At 48.0% G+C, this 17,336-nt stretch overlaps 1 protein-coding gene across 2 annotated transcripts in view; it reads right to left on the reverse strand.

Moving 5' to 3' along the window:
• The window catches only part of LOC147685171 (meiosis-specific coiled-coil domain-containing protein MEIOC-like), a 312,693-nt gene that overhangs the window by 207,495 nt on the left and 87,862 nt on the right, over positions 1-17,336 (reverse strand). The window lies entirely within an intron of this gene.

The raw sequence follows: 17,336 nt of genomic DNA on the forward strand, positions 1-17,336 counted from the left end.
TCCTGGCCGGAGTTTCAAATCCAAGTGGCTCTGATTGTACTCCTTTTGGGGCCAATACAATTAGTACCACAGGGTTTTTAAAACAAATAAAAAAATCTTTATCTTGTCACATTTGCTGGCTTTCAGCGACAGGCGTCAAAAGTCAGTTTGTCTTCCACAGCAATTAGAGGATTTTCTGGCGAGTAGTCCCTAAAAATAGCTCAGCTTGATTTAATCTTGCTCGTCAATGGGAGTAGGCAAGTGGATTTTTAGAGCCCTAAGGAGACACTGTAACAATTGCATATAAATCGCATTTATACACAGATGCAGAATTGTGTTAAGCACTGATAGAAAAATACTGATGGCAGTACAAACAGTTGTAGAGAAAGAGAGCTCATTGGCTCAGGGAAAAAGAATAAATGATGTGACCTCGATTCCAGCCTTAGGGGCGGCTGTCACAAAGACAATCATTCCTAATGCGAAGGCTTTCCATCCAAGATAGATACAGAGGACCAAATCTCTCTCAGCAACAGACGTCGATTATGTTTTTGAGTCTACACTACAAACACAAGCATACCTACAATAGTGAAACAAATATCCTCTGCCCATTGAAATAATGCCACTGGATCAGTATGATTTTATAATCTACACTGATGGTTATGACCAGCCTGCAGTAGGGAGAAAACACCAATACTCTCCTGCTTGCGCAGCAGTTAAGGGTAAAATGAGGAGTGGAGAATTCCAACCTCACAAAACAATCACGCAGTCACCTGGTGATTGTAATACACAGCTGGTTAAACACTAATTCTAGTACTTGAAATTACAGATCCTGAATTCCCTACACTTAAAGTGTGTGATTTGTATTACTGTGTCCAGCCTTACAATGAATATTCACACTAATGTAGCCAGAATGGATTCAGAGACCCTAAAGGGTACACGATCAAGCATAATGTGATTTGGGGACAAGCTGCTAAACTTAAAGCAAGTTTGCCATGGACTCATGTAATTCACACACTGAGCCACCAACTTGTAGGAATACACGCTGCAGGGAATTCATTGGCTGATAAAGCAGCAAAAGCAACAGTGCAAGCTGCTGCAGTAACTCTTTCTAGCACAAGAATAGATGGAGACATTATGAAGGCTGTCACAGCTTTGCGCAGTGGCACTACCTTACCAAATGGTTTTAAAAACAAAATACTCCTACCAGTTAAGCGAGCAAAATATTCCAATTGCTAATTTTCCCAGAGTGGGGGATAGAGTAATACCTAATTCAGATGACTGCATGTTAGGATTAATTCTAGCAACACATGAGGGTCTAGCATCTGCTCACACAGGGGTGGCGGCTACAATTTCACTATTGCAGCAACACAATTTTTGGCCAGATCTTTACAAACAGGCTAAAGACTATGTCCTTAAATGTGACATTTGCCAGCAAATAAAAGTTTCCATTACAGCTCCTCCACCGCAGACACATTTATTGATCCCAAGCAAGCCTCTGGCTTGTGTTTATTTGGACCATTGCGGACCGTTACACTCAGATCGGTCTTATAAATACATCAGGTTAGCAGTTGATCCCTGCTCTTGATTCTTACGGGTAGGGCCACACTGATCGCCTAACGCTCAAACTGTTATACTGGACTTGCAAGTCTTCATCTGCACATATGCGGTAGCCGCATTTCATTTGGAACGGAATCCGAAGTTTGCCTCTATGGCTTACAGAGACAGCATGGGAACATTGGGTTGGACTGTGCATTTTTGCTGCCCAAACCACCACGGGGAAATGTGGCAGTGGGGATGAAAACCCATGACTTAAAGCAGTCTTTAACAGCTGAGTATTAGGTTCAGGTCACAGTGAGGTCCACCACCTGTATGGGGTACAGAGAGCCCTAAACACTTTGCCAAGACGATGATTGGGTTGTCGGGCTAACTGTGAGGTCCTGTTCGGGGTTAAGATGTGGGTTCCAGACCTTGACAGCCCCAGTGCAGTGGCGGCGGAAACGCCTTGTGATATTAGTTAAAGTTTGGATGTTTTACAGGAACTGTACGATTTCAGAGACGGTCAGAGCTAAGCCCAACAGAAACGTTCTACCACTGGTGAACAGGAGGCAACACTCGCACCTCCTGATTGAATTCCAAGGATTGGTGATCTAGTGTGGGAGAAAATAGTGGACAAGGAGGAGTTTGGGCCATCTTACAGAGCACTTGCGCCAGTCCTCACTGTTGAAGGTACCAAAACTGTACTTTTACTGCCTCTTGCTGGAGGCAAACACAAGAGATTTGCATCTATTGATCTCATCAAACCACATCATGTGGCTGGTTCTATATAGAAGGCCGCGAGGACTCCTGGGTAGATACCTGCTTCCTCTCACTACCTTACAGGACATCCCGTTACAAGCTTTAACTAACAATTAAGTTGCTTCCCCGCAGCTGGGGACAGCTAACACTGATGTTTCAATACTTTCAGTTACATCTGTAAACACAAAACAATCATCATGTAGGACCACACAGATTTCAACACAACAAGCAGACAATGAAGCTGGTTATAACATCCCCCCCACTGGAGTTATCTACCAGTTCTACACAGCTCCATGAGCCTCCCACTTTTGTACAAACAGCCTCCAGCTACTTTATTAACACTGATAACTTGTCTTCGGATTCGCCAGACCCACCTGCAAAGCGTGGAATAAGTGAATTTATTATTTGTTTCAAAATATATTCTTTACCCATCCTGGATATGTATTTGTAGTACAACTTTGTTACTTTTCCTTTGGATTGGATTTGTGACAGTTTTTTTCTTGCTTCTGAATCTCCCAGAACGCTCTGCCGTTGAACTTGTAAACAAGGTTTTAAAACCCCCATTCTTTATCATACAAAGTGTGAAGAGACCTTTCCATTGTGAACAGCCGTTCCAGTTCCTGACTGAATTGTTTGGGATAAGGCACCTTATGATAGATCTGGACCGACAAACTTATCAAGTTCCGTACGTTTTTAGGATTTCTTGAAATGATGTCATCACTCCTGGCAGTATCTCTGATGATTGAGACACTCACACAATAAAACAAATGCTTGGTGATCTAGATCATTATACTGTATTTGAAAGTGAAGAAACATCGGCCTGGAGGATCAGTGAGCTACAGGCACTGTCATCACAGCCAACATTACTTTCGTGAACACCCAATAGGGCGCTGGTAAGGACGAAGAGGAGAGTGGCAAACAAAGTGTGCTTGACCGACCGTGAGCAGCAGGCAACGCCTGTGTGCAGTCAGGATCAGAATGTGAAAATAAGTATTTTGTAGGTCAAGCGATATCATCAAGTCTTCTGGGTCCAGGGCAAACAGTACTTGTGCGAGCAGGTGCATTTTGAATTTCTTCTTTCCAGTCTGATGTTATTGACCTCCAGTGGTGCAGGTGATGGTGTATCCTGCCTCCCCAGTGGACGACATCCTAAAGGGGTTTGGAGGCTGCAGCTCCGGGGAGTGGTGGACTGGCTCACCCTCTGGCTACCTCGGTCGCATGTGGGCTGTGGGAACCGCATCCTTGGCCACAAAGTTGTGCGGTTGATTGGCTGGGGTGTACCGGTGTATAAAGAAGCGGTTGGAAGCCCCTTCTGTGACCAAGGAGGGGTGCAAGGAGGACTAGGGTTGGAGAGGGGCCATGCAAAGGCCCAAGGACCTGGCCGTATCTCTTCAGTCCTTAAAGCGCTCTAGCGCAGAGTCCTCCTACTCTCAAAACACCAAGAGCCCTCAAAGGGCATGCCCATGAGCGAAGCTTGGACATCCCCGAGAAGCCAGTGGTTCTCAGCAAAGTGTGGCCTCTAACCGCCACCGACAATGAAAGCGCTCCGCACAGGGAGTTGGTTTTGTTCTGCCTACATCGTATTGTTAACTTGGCTAAATCCCTTCCATCAGCAATCGCTTCAGAGAGCATTGCTCAAGTCTTCTCAGAGACCATGAGCAGCACCTGCACAACAGAGTCCCAGATAGTATGGGAATATAGTCTCAAGAGGCATTCAGTGTTCACTGACAACAGTGCCAGGATGGTGGAAGAACATCCTCTTACCAAAGAAATTCAGCCTTTTGGATTCCCTATCCCGTGGAGTGGTAGGGAATGTGCCAGGGTTAACTTTGGAGATGTAGGCTTCGACCACCAAGCTCTCCGGAGTGGGATGCTTGGTGAGGAAACTGGGGTCCCGTAAGGTGGGGGCGACGACGACAATGCATAGGAGACCCTGACTCCTATGTGTCTGTAAGGGCTTCACTGAAAGGGAGTAATGGTTTGGTTGTGGCAATTCCCAGCTAATGCACCTCCACCAAGATGTTCGCCTTGACTTCCACTGAGAGTAGTGTTGGAGCTAGGACCTCAGAAACTCTTCGCACCACAATTGCGAATGAAGTACCCTCCTACGTCACCACAGTAAGGGGAAGAGTCAAGGTCAGTGTCTACTCCACTGGCATCTGCCAAAATCTCATATTGTTGTTCTTAGGATCTTTTACCTTGTATCCATAAGGGTCTATAGGGCCCTCCTAATTATCACAAAATTCAGGACCACAAAAAGAGTAAAGCACTGGTTCCGACAAAAGAAGTCTGTTCCATGTCGGCGCCGGAAGACGTCCGTCTGAGTCCGCATCGGGGATGACAATGAGGATGGCACCCCCATCAGCACTTGAGCAGGAGCCGGGGGAAGTTGAGATGGCTATACCATTGCCGCTTGGGAACCATCAACTGTTCCAGGGGGCCCAACTGGTGCTGGGAGCAAATCAGTCAATGGAAGACCAGTAGGGGCCTCTCCTGAGGAGTCCAAAGGCAATCCTGTAGGGACAGGCCGCCCAAATATTAGGTGTATGGCATCATAGATTTATCGTAACTGGACAAGTGTCACTCTGGCTCACAGAAATTTTGTGAGGCACGGAGATGGCCAAGGCGCAGGCTCCACCACAGAGCTAGACATTGAATGGCGATGCTCCCTAGTCTCGTCAGATGACTTCGATGGACATGGTGAAGTCTCACACATCTTGAACTTTTTGTGCCTGTGGGACTTTCCCTATTTCCCAGGCGACTTAGGACTGTGAGGACGAGCGCCTGGAGTGGCTCCACAAATGATCTCAGAACCTTACTCTTGACCGAGACCTTGAGTCGCGCATAGAGGAGCTTGAGGTATAGCTCCCTCAAAGCCTTGAAGTGCATGGTGCAGCAGTGGACGCAGGTGTTGGTGTCATGGTCGCACTAGAGGCACACTAAAAGCAGGTATGTCACCAACTTCTGACTGGGTATCTGCGCTGACTGACATGGAAAGAAAAGAACTGACATCAGTGTGCTGGGTTGGTGCCTATCTAGGCACTCTGCATGTAACTGCGCCTACACCATGTGGAGCCAAATGATGCCACAGACCGGCGCACAGGGGTACTGCTCACAAAACATTTCCAGATCCAGTCTAATACCCGAGGATTTTTCTAAGGTAAGTAATCTGAGGCTGGAAGTCTATCAAATACATTTTTCATATTGGAATATATTACTTACCATGTAAGCACCTGTTTGTGGCATACAGTGCTTTACATTCACATGCTTTGCATACTCCTGCCATCTAATCTAGGGTCCGTGGTTGCAAGTTGTTTTTCTTCGAAGAAATCTTACAAGACCCGTCCTTAGTAATAATGTGTATGGGCATTGTCTCCATTGTTAGATTGTTTACTCGCAGATGGTTAAGTATAGCATGTGAAAGTAAGTGGTAAACAGATGTCTATGCATATAAAATGAGAAAAGAAAACTGCAACAGCCACAGGTGTCCAGGGAGGAGGTTGAGAGCATGTGAATCTACAGCACTACATGCCACAAACAGATGCTTACAGGGTAAGTAACATAGTGTGTTCGAGGCATGTGTGGCTGTAGATACACATGCTTTGCATAGACTGTAAAGCAGTCCTCCTCAGAAGCTGTGGCTAACCTGCGGGTGCTGCAGTTGTTTGTAAAAGTGTACCTAACACTGCCAGACCCATATTAGCTTGTTGGCATGTGTTTGAAAGTCATCTTGTGCCCTGGGCACCCCTATTTCTTTTGATGACTGGTGTTAACTTTCGCTTGCTGTCCCTGGGCTTTGCCTAACCAGTCCCAGGGCCAGTGCTATGCTGAAAACATACTTAGAATAAAGTTGAAACACCTACATATACTACGGTACACTATGGGTTAGGGTACCCCTATGATGGGCATGACCTCCCCTATAAGGCCCTATTACATAGTAGAACAGGGGGATCAAACCTACCTTTAAGTCCCTAGTATATAATAGGGCAGTTTAGAGGCCACCAGCCCTTTCTACACTTGCATGTGTGCACTGCTGAGGGCTGAGGTCAGTTTAAAAGCAGCTGTGTGTTGCAGGACTGCTTTTAACATGTAAATCGTGCCCAAACTCTACCTTGGTGTTCGGGGCACTTAGGAATCAATAAATTGCAATATTTTGTTATATTAGGTGCCCCCAGGGTTCCCCTATATGTCCCACCCTTTTAGTTTAATTGTACATTTCACTTCCCACATTGTACTAAATCGACTTTTGTGCAAGGAGCACTGTGGAGTGAAGATCTGCAATATGTTTACATATTCAAAACCCCTAAAGTCTCCCCATAGGTGTTCCAGGAGTGGGGGGTCCCGTAGATGTAGACAGGGTCCTTATTAAAGATGTTTAAGTTATCCTAAACTGTACAGGCAAGAAGTTACTAGACTTTGCATGAAAGCTAAAATGTACCCTTACAGTGATCTGCCCTAATTGGTCAGAGTTAAGTGGATTAGCCAGGCTGCTTTGATGAGGTGATAAGTAGCTCCTGGGGTGAAAGAGCCAGTCTGGGAGGAGAGGGTTCTGCTGCATAGGAATGCCAGAGCAAGGTGGAGGGGTTGTAAAGCATGATCTTCAAAAGAAAGAGGAGACGAGCAGAAGAAACAAGTTACATTTACCCCCCCTCCCCCCCTCAACCCCCCCCTCAACTACCTGATGAACCAGGCTTGATGGCAGGTTTAAGGAAGGAATGTGTAGATGCCAAGGGAGGAAGTCTATGGAGATGAGCCATCCTGGAGGGTTGGTTTAGCATGTTCTTGAATCTCTGCTGAGACTTCAGCAATATTGAATTTTGGAGAAATAGTGTTTTCTGGGAGACCATTGTGCCACACTTAGGAGGAAACAGTCATGCTCTGGGGTGTTGCCCTGCACCTCATTGAACAAGAGTGCCCTCCTGTGTGACCCCTGAGAACACTGAATAAGTTTCTGAGAGGGGCAGTGCTTCTCAGATTTGCTCCTTGAAACTAAAGGAAGGGTCCATGCTCAAGTTTGATTCGCACCAACCAGGCCCTGCACTGTGACTGACTGCACCTGCTGCACAATCTGGAACTACACCTCTGTGGATCAAACCTGCTTCAAAAGGACTAAAGAGTGGACTCCCTGCAAGCTACAGCCTAACAGAGCTCACCTGGACCAAGAATACACAGCCTGGAATACTACCAGTGAATTTGTAAGGGTTTTATCCAAGTGGATTGTGGGAATTCAAGACCCAAACTTTCAAGAACCATCTTGGAGCTTCTAGACCCTAGGAATAAGTTTTGGACACGTTGGGACGCTCAAAGGAACTTTGGGAAAGAAGCTCCAGAAGTTTGAAGCAACTTTGGAGAAAAAAAGCTCCTTAAGTGGACTGACTCGACCAGGCCAGCCAAGCCGGTGACCCTCAACCGCGAGTGAGCCTGCCATCCAGGTTCATCCCTCTGAAAAGCTCCTGGGGTCCAACTCCCAGAGTTTGATCAGGAGTTGGTCGAAACCCATGCCAGCGAACTCTCAACGAATAGGGCCTGGTGAAGAGCATTGAGGGACCCAGGGAGAAAAAGTTCCATAAAAGTTTCAAACCAAAATGAAGAAAAGGTGAAAGGGATCAACCCTGAGAGTCAAGCTGCCCACCTTCAACAGCGAGCCAGCTTGGATCCCTGGTTCAGCCCTCTGCAAAGCTCTGACTTCCATGAGTTTGACCAGGAGCTTGTCACAAGGCAAGCCAGCGAACCCTCACCAAATCCGTACCTGCTGAGAGCGTTGAGGGACTCAGGAAGAAAAGCTCCAGAAAGGTTTTTAAGTAAGAAGGTAAAAACTTTGACCAAAACCTACTGCGAGGGGTAGCCGTGCAGGGATCCATCATGGTCGGCCTGAAACTTTGACCAGGTCTAGCGCGACCAGATGTACCAATAGGTACTATAGGTTTCTCCGGTTCCTACATTGGATGTTTTTCGTTTTGGTGTCATTTTAAAGATAAAAATATTTCCTATTTTTATAGTTAGGTTTTGGATTTTTATTGTGTTGTGTCTTAATTATTTACTGAATTGGTGTTTTTAAATGCTTTACATACCGGTCTCTGACGTTAAGCCTGCATGCTCACAGCCAAGCTACTAAGGGCTGAGCATGGGAATAATTCTTTAAGACCTATTCTGAGCCCTATATTGTGTTAGTTGCATTATTGCCAGTGATAGATGCATATTTGCCACTAGTAATAATCCACTTTCCAACAGCGTGCTAGAACATCCACACAATAAGGCTTGGTAAAAGTGTGTGGTGTCCCCCTGTAGCTGCTTTACTTATGTCCACTATTGGAATGTTTTCTAGGAAAGCCATAGATGCTCCTCTCTTTCGAGTAGAGTGTGCTCTAGGAGGCATAGGTAGAGTTCTTTTGGCTTTAGCCTAACATGTTTGAATGCACTTAACTATCCATCTGGTAATGCCCAATTTGGAAACAGGGTTTCCTTTAAGAGGTGGTGAGAAAGCAACAGTTGTTTAGTGTTTCTAAAAGTTTTAGTCCTATCAATGTAGTATGCGAGAGCTCTTTTGACATTTAATGTATGGAGAGCTCTCTTCGCAACTGAGTTGGGATGAGGGAAAACCGGTAAGTAGATTGATTGAGGTGGAAACAAGAGACTACCTTTGGAAGGAATTTGGGGTTGGTGAGGGGGACCACCTTACCACCTTGTCTCTGTGGAGCTGGAAGGGTTCTTCCAAGGTTAATGCACTGGGCTCACTAACACGTCTGAGTGAGGTAATAGCAATTAAAAATGCCACATGCCAAGAGAGAAATTAAAGGAGGCAAGTACGAGGGGGCTCAAATGGAGGGCCCATTAGTTTGGTAAGAACAATGTTAAGAGTCCATGAGGTTGCAGGTGAACCTGTGGTGGAATTACTCTTTTAAGACCTTCCATTAAGACCTTAATTACTGGTATTTTGAATAAAGAAATATATTGCCTGTTTTGAAGGTAGGCAGCTATTCAGCTAGATGTAACCTTAACCTCTAGGCAAGAAAGCTGTAAATGAAGCATACAACAGACAATGTTTTGTATTGTGGCATTAAAGGAATTAATTTGTCTTGAGTGACAGCAGCATACAAAATTTTCCACTTAGCTGCAAAGAATGCTCGAGTGGTAGGACTACAGGCTACTTGAACAATGGTCATACATTGAGGTTGGAGATTGAGGAATCCGAATTCTATGATCTCAGGAGCCAGATCTCCAGGTTGGTAGCTTTGGGATCTGAGTGTTTCTCTTTGGGTACTACAGAGATGTCCAATATCATTGTGAACCATGGGTGCTACTAATATGAGTGCGAGAGACGTTTGTCTGAGCTTCCGACCCAGAAATGGAAGGAGAGTAGCAGAAGTGTAGGCAAATGTCCCAGACTAATTCATCCATAGTGAGTTGCCACTGGATTGTGTGTATGGGAACCTGGAGGAGAGGTCTGGGCATTTGGCACTGTCCGCGGTTGCAAACAGATCTATTTGAGGTTACCCCCATTGTGGAAGTATGGGAGTAGGACTTGTAGGTGGAGTTCCCACTCATGGACTTGTAGCCACATCCTACTGATGAGGCTGGCAAAAGTATCATCTTTCCCCGGAAGGTACTCCGCTAACAGATGAATGTTGTGATGGACAGCCCAGTGCCAAATCTCTGAGATATGTGAGATAGTTGTGGAGAACATGCCCTTGTTTCTGTAAGTAGTACATGGCTGTCAAGTCAAGTTAGTCTTTATTCGATACTTTTACAATCATAAAAGACACAGCGACAGGTGTCATCTAAAACAATAAATACATCTTAACCGCATCGCGGCGGCGGCTTTTCCCGCTGTGTGCGGCAATTTTCAAAATACCGCGTTACATGACGAGCTCAGCTCGTCATCAGCATACAAGCACCGTAGCTGATGACGAGCTGAGCTCGTCATCAGCAGCGAAGAGGTTAAGAGCACACCTGCTCACAAAATTTAATATCATCATTATCGAATATTCCTAAAGCACAAGTTACTACTTGTGTAACGATATATCTGTAAGAGACATTAGTTAGTGATAGATTCCTTACCTTAGAATATCCCCAGGCGTCAGACTGGATCCGGAAACTTTTGCGTAGCAGTACCCTTGCGAGTCGGTAGGCGTCGTCTGCGGCTCCGCGTCAGTCGTCGGCGTCGTGATGACGTCGGAGTACTTAGACGCCGCATCCGCGTGCGAACGTCAGTTCTTAGACACAGCTTTTCCGTGCCAGAAACGCAGAGCTATGCCAAAAACCAACACAGGTGCGATGAAACTAGGGCCCTGAAAGGGGATGACCTTAACCCTAGATATCGGTTCGCAGAACGGGGAGGATGGGTGGGTCGGTAAGGAATCTATCACTAACTAATGTCTCTTACAGATATATCGTTACACAAGTAGTAACTTGTGCATCTGAAAGAGACACGTTAGTGATAGATTCTTTACCTTAGAATAGATACCCCAGCAATACCAACCCCGTGGTGGTGGGTCTGCGAACCAATAATCACACCAGAAAGTCCTGGAGGACGGAACGGCCAAAGTAGCCATCCCTCCGGACTTGACTGTCCAGGCAATAATGTTGTGCGAACGTGTGCAGCGAGGCCCACGTAGCCGCCTGGCAAATGTCCTGCAAGGGCACACCTCGGCCCAAGGCAGTTCTAGTTGCTGTGGCTCGAGTGAAATGAGCCCTCAGCCCCACAGGGGGTTCCTTCTTAGCCAAGGAGTAACATGCCTGGATACACAAGATGATCCACCGCGAGATGGTACGCTTGTGCACCACTTTCCCTTTCTTAGCGCCCACGTACCCAACAAAGAGTTGGTCATCCACCCAGAACTGTTGTGTGCGATTCAAATAAAATGAGAGCGCACGTTTTGGGTCCAGACGGTGGAGCCTCTCTTCCTCTCTCGAGGGATGCGGAGGCGGAAAGAAGGTGGGCAAGGTGATAGATTGCCCGATGTGGAAGGCCGTGACCACCTTGGGTAGGAAGGAGGGCCTTGTCCGTAACACAACCTTGTCCGGATGGACTGAAAGGAAAGGAGGCTTACAAGATAGAGCCTGGAGCTCACTCACTGTCCTTGCAGAGGTGATGGCTACCAGGAAGGCAGTCTTCAAGGAGAGAAGGCGAAGAGGACAGTTGTGAAGTGGCTCAAAGGGAGCGCACATCAGAAATGTAAGAACCAGGTTCAAGTCCCACTGAGGCATCACGAAGGGAACAGGAGGGAACGTGTGTGTGTGATGCCCTTCAGGAATCGATTAACGATAGGGGACATGAACAAAGAAGGTTGATCAGGCAGCCTCAGAAAGGCTGAAAGATAGCCCTTGATAGTGCCCAGAGCAGAGCCCTGCTGGGCAAGAGAAAGAAGAAAGAGGAGAACCTCAGAAAGAGGGGCATTAAGGGGATCCACAGCCTTTGCTGTGCACCATGCCACAAATCTGTTCCACCTGCAGGCGTATACAGACTTTGTGGAGGGACGCCTGGCTGCCAGAATGATGTTACATACTTCAGGAGGCAAGTCAAATGGCCTCAACTGTCGTCGCTCAATCTCCTAGCATGGAGGTGGAGACTGGACAAGTTCGGGTGGAGGACCGTCCCCTGCTGCTGCTACAGAAGGTCCTCCTGAAGAGGCAGACGAACCGGGGGATCGACTGACATACTGAGTAGCTCGGGATACCAGTATTTTCGTGCCCAGTCCGGAGCCACAAGGATGACTTGTGCCCTGTCGCGCTTGATCTTCAGCACTCTGGGCAGAAGTGGTATAGGCGGAAAGGCGTACAACAGACCGCAACTCCACTCGCGACGAAAAGCGTCTCCGAGCGAGTGCCGCCTTGGAAATTCCAACGCGCAGAACTGATGACATTGCGTGTTCTCTTCAGTGGCGAATAGATCTAACCAAGGCTCTCCCCACTGCAGAAAGAGACCTTGCGCCACGTCCGAGTTCAGACGCCATTCGTGATCCATCATGCACCGGCGGCTGAGTTCGTCCGCCCTGGCGTTCAGAGAACCTGCCAGGTGTTGAACCATCAGAGTCACGCCATGATGTTCCAGCCATTGCCAGAGGCGCAGAGCCTCCTGGCAGAGGGTCCACGACCCCACCCCGCCCTGTTTGTTGCAGTACCACATGGCAGTGGTGTTGTCCTTGAACACCTGCACTACACTCCCTCGGACAGAGGGGAGGAATGCCTTCAGTGCTAGACGAATCGCCCGCAGCTCAAAAGGTTGATATGGAGCCGGGACTCCGCCGGAGACCAGAGGCCTCTGATCTCCGCCTCTCCCATGTGGCCTCCCCAGCCCTGGAGGGACGCGTCCGTCACAACTACGTGCTCCGGTTGGGGAAGGGAGAGGGATCTGCCGCTGACCCAATCGCGGTCAGTGAGCCACCACTGCAGCTGCCTCGCAGTGCACTGCGAGATCAGGACATTGTCGGACAGGTTGCCCTGATGCTGGGCCCACTGAAACTTCAGGTCCCACTGCAGAGCCCGCATCCGCCACCGTGCGTTATGCACCAGAAGGATGCAGGAGGCCATCAGCCCCAGAAGCCGCAGCGTCAACCTGACTGAAACCCTGGATAAAGGCTGGAAGATTGGAATCAGAGCCTGTATATCCCGAACCCGAACCCGCTGTTCGGGTGGGTAAACCCGAAACTGCGCCGAGTCGAGAACCTCTCCGATGAAAAGGAGCTTCTGAGAGGGACACAGGTGTGACTTCGGCACATTGATGGAGAACCCCAGCTGGTGCAGGAGATCCGCCGTAGTCTGGAGGTGGCTGACAACTGTCTGGGGCGAGCCCGCCTTCAACAACCAGTCGTTGAGGTAGGGGAAGACTATGACCCCTAACCTGCGCAGATGAGCGGCGACAACCGCCATCACCTTCGTGAACACCCGTGGGGCGCTGGTAAGGCTGAAGGGGAGCACGGTAAACTGAAAGTGCTTGTGGCCTACCGTGAACCGCAGGTAACACCGATGGGCCGGCAGGACTGGGATGTGGAAATACGCATCATGCAAGTCCAACACTACCATCCAGTCTCCTGGGTCTAGGGCAGCTAAGACCTGAGCCAGAGTCAGCATTTTGAACTTCTCCTTCCGGAGGAAGCCGTTGACGTTCCTCAGATTCAAGATAGGGCGTAGGCCCCCTTTGCACTTCTTGGGTACCAGAAAGTAGTGGGAGTAGCAACCACGTCCTACTTCTGGCCCAGGAACACGCTCGAAGAGGGCCGAAACTTCCTCCTGCAGGAGCCGCAAGTGATCCCCCGATACGCGGTGGTGTTGCGGTGGCATGACTTGAGGAGTCGTCTCGAAGGGGAGGGAGTAGCCCCTCCGGGCGATCTGCAGCACCCACCTGTCCGAAGTGACAGTGAGCCAGTGAGCGTGGTGATGGCGAACCCTGCCTCCCACTGGCGTCACATGGGCCGAAAAGCACGGACTAGGAGGGTTTAGAGGCAGATGCTGCGGGGGAAGGTGTGGACTGACCTCGCCGGTTTCCCCGACTGCCTCCACGTCGGTTTCCACGGCCGCCGCCCCGCTGGATGGTAGTCTGTGGCGAGTGGATGGCAGCACGCGTGGGGACACCCCTTCCTTGGCCACGAAAGGAGCGAAAGGCACCAGTTTGCTGGCGCGGGGCCGAGAGGCCCAAGGACTTGGCCGTAGCCCTGGAGTCCTTAAAGCGCTCAAGCGCGTGGTCTGCCTTGTCGCCAAAAAGGCGACTGCCATCGAACGGCATGTCCATCAGAGTGTTCTGGACACTATCAGAAGAGCGATGACGCCTCTTCGACTTCTTGTGCTTCTTACCTGACGACGACTTCGACCCGGAGGAGTGGTGCCAACTCCCGGAGCTGTGGTGGCTCAGTCCCCGCGACCTGTCCCTCGACCTCCCGTGGGACCGGGACTGCACGCGGCGCGGGGCCGACTGCCGGAGTTCGAGTCGCCTGCGGGACCGCTCCCGCCTGGCTTTCGAAGATAGGGCCCGGCAGTCGGAGCAGGCCTTGTCGTCGTGGTCGACGCCTTAACAGGTCAAACACAGGTGGTGGGGATCCGTGACCAACATCGTGCGGTCGCACTCCTCACAGTGTTTAAATCCGGGCATCCCTAAGGCACCGATTGGAGTCGTTCGACTTCGAGGAATGATCAAAAGAGATCAAAAAGTTAGTCAAAAAGTGACTTTGGGTAACTGCTCTTTCCAGATCTGCGCTGGCTGGTGCGGAAAAAAGAAGAACTGACGTCAGCACGCGGAGGCGCGTCTAAGTACTCCGACGACGTCATCACGGCGCCGACGACGGACACTGAGCCGCAGACTACGCCTACCGTCACGCAAGGGTACTGCTACGCATAAGTTTCCGGATCCAGTCTGACGCCTGGGGATATTCTAAGGTAAGGAATCTATCACTAACGTGTCTCTTTCAGATATTTAAAACATAAGAAAAAAATTAATCAATAAGATAAAAAAACAAGTTAATATACAAAAGTACATCCCAGAAGCCAGCCTAATGGAAAATAAACATTAACCACATAGTACAGTCTAACACAGTCTAATACAGTCTTCATAGCTTGCCGTCTCAAGGCCCAAAACCAACTTATTGTTTCTTCTCATAAATTACATGAGGGGCAAACAGTAACTGAGGTTTCTTCCATTTAGCAGTAAAAGATCTTATGGGGAGACTCCCTACTCTAAATTGGTGATAGAGTTTTCTATCACCAGGGTTGGTAATTAGATTGCAATAAACCTTTAGTCCTGACAAGAGTTTGTGTTCCATGAAAGAAGCTGTAAGCGAACTACTATCTACCAACGACAGTTTTCCTAGTAATCATAGCCCAGTAGAAGTTTTTATACTCATTTTTACTGGGAAATGAATTGTCTGTCGGGTCATCCCACAGTTGGCGGAGGCCCTTATCAATCAAGTTGTCTTATGCGGCCATTTAATGTTGGCGGTCTGGACAGACTGTCTAATATGCTTGAGGGCGCAGGCATATTGGACCAGTTCGGGAGTAATCCAGATCCGCCTCCAGTAGGCTAGGGGTCTAAACCCTGCCACTTCATCAATGGATGCACATCCTAGATCTAGCAATAGGGGCTTGATGGGGGTGGACTGTGGCAAGGAAGTCAATAATCTCAGGAATTTATTATGCGCAGTCACAAGGGGGGTTAAGTTTTCATTCTCCTAAAGTTCTGCGCCGTATGTAATGGAAGCTCTAACTTTTCCATTATAAACCATTATAACAGGGCCAACAGATTTGGTACTAGAAAGTCTATATTCTTCAAGTAGGGCGCCTGTTAGCTGATTATGCCGGAGTACTAAGACGACTAACTGTGGGGACCAATTCATCCTCCTACCCATGGTCACACCCAGATATGTGAATATATCCGTCTTCTCAAAAAGCACGCCATTCATTATAACATTGCTTTTGATAGGTTTATGCAACACCATATACTTGGTTTTATCAACGTTTACTAAAAGGTTATAGTCGTTGCAAAACTCTGTAAATCTATCAAGGGCACGTTGCAGACCAGATTGCGTTTTAGATAAAATTAGCATGTCGTCTGCAAACATTAGCAGAGGCACCCTTGAGCCAGCAAGAGTTGGCGCGTCTGTTGGAAAGGGAACACAACAGAAGACCCTGTGGAAAGGACGTCCTCAAATGTCAGTTACTAGGGACTAGACCAGTCTGTCTGTACTGATAGCTATTCCCATCCCTTAAAGAATTTTGAAGGGAATACTTCACTGCTAAACGTCCAAATTTAGATGTTAAAAAACCCAACACCATTTCCTTGAAAGCGACACAGAACAGCCAATTGCAAATTGTCTGACCCTCCACGGTCAATACCAAATATCCACTACAGCAACGTTGGATAGAAAAGATAGAAAAAATATGTGGGGAAACAAGTGACACCTCACGGAAACACCACCATCGGGGAGCCTGGTATGTTATTTCCAGACAAGCCCCTGTCTCATCATTGGTAGTCACTTGTTTCTCAAAGTAAGAGGCAAAAGGAGTGTCCAAAACAAACAACCAAATAGGTGTGACAAACAGTGGGAAGCAGAGACATCTGCTAGTGACAAACACAAAACATAAAGTAGTGCACACAAAGCAGCACCCAAAACCCAAGCCAATTTTATTCGTAGGGAAACCGGTGTGCTGAACCAATAAAAAGGCTGGTAGCTAGTTCTGCATACTATTACCTATTTAAAATGCCGACATGTTTCACTGCCACTGCAGTTTAGGTAGTTTCATCAGGGCTGCACTAAATGCTGCCACTCCACTCTTGGACACCTGTTCTGTGTTAACCAGAGTCAGCCATGGTTGATCATACCGGCCGCCCCGGGGTGGGAACGAGTGCTGGAGTGCTCCTGCTGTGAGTCAACTCTTCCACTTGGCTTGTAAGCTCGTAGTGTCTCCAGGCAGGCGCCTTGTCTCGTTCGTGGAAAGTGCCGTATAAGTAAAAGGTAGGACATGTACTTTTAAGTTGTGCATGTCCTGGTAATGACAACCACCCAAATTTGCTTTTCACTACTGTAAGGCTGACTCCTCTCATATGTTTAACATTGGGAATTCCTTCATACACTTTTAGGGTGTAATTCCGGATTAGAAAGGAGAAGCTGATCATGTTTTATATCTTTGGAATAGTATTAATAAATCCAACCTTAACAGTAAAGAGGCTTTAACTTTACTATTTTAAAAATGCAACTTTTTTTTTTTTTTTTAAAGGGCATTTCTCTGCTCTTACTGCTCTGTGTGCCTGCAGCCTGCCTCCAATATACGCCTGGGATGGGTGCCAGCTACACTTTGTGCATTCCCTCTGGACAGCCACAAACACAGGAAGGTTAGGCGTATCTGCATACTCATGGCTCTTCCTTAACAGGAAGGAAGGGGAAGCTGACACACATGAAGAGGCACTGTCCTGTTTACCACACAAAGGACGGATTACCCCCTCATGACAGTCTAGAGCCAGGGCTAGGAAGAAAGGGTCAGCATGCACTACATAGACACTTCTTTTAAGTAACATCTACTTCCAAGTCACACCTGCGTCTCTGACCCTACTAGGACAGTACACTACTGGACCTGTG

This window comes from Lissotriton vulgaris, chromosome 10 (genome assembly GCF_964263255.1).
Source record: "Lissotriton vulgaris chromosome 10, aLisVul1.2, whole genome shotgun sequence".
In the NCBI taxonomy this organism is placed as follows: domain Eukaryota; kingdom Metazoa; phylum Chordata; class Amphibia; order Caudata; family Salamandridae; genus Lissotriton; species Lissotriton vulgaris.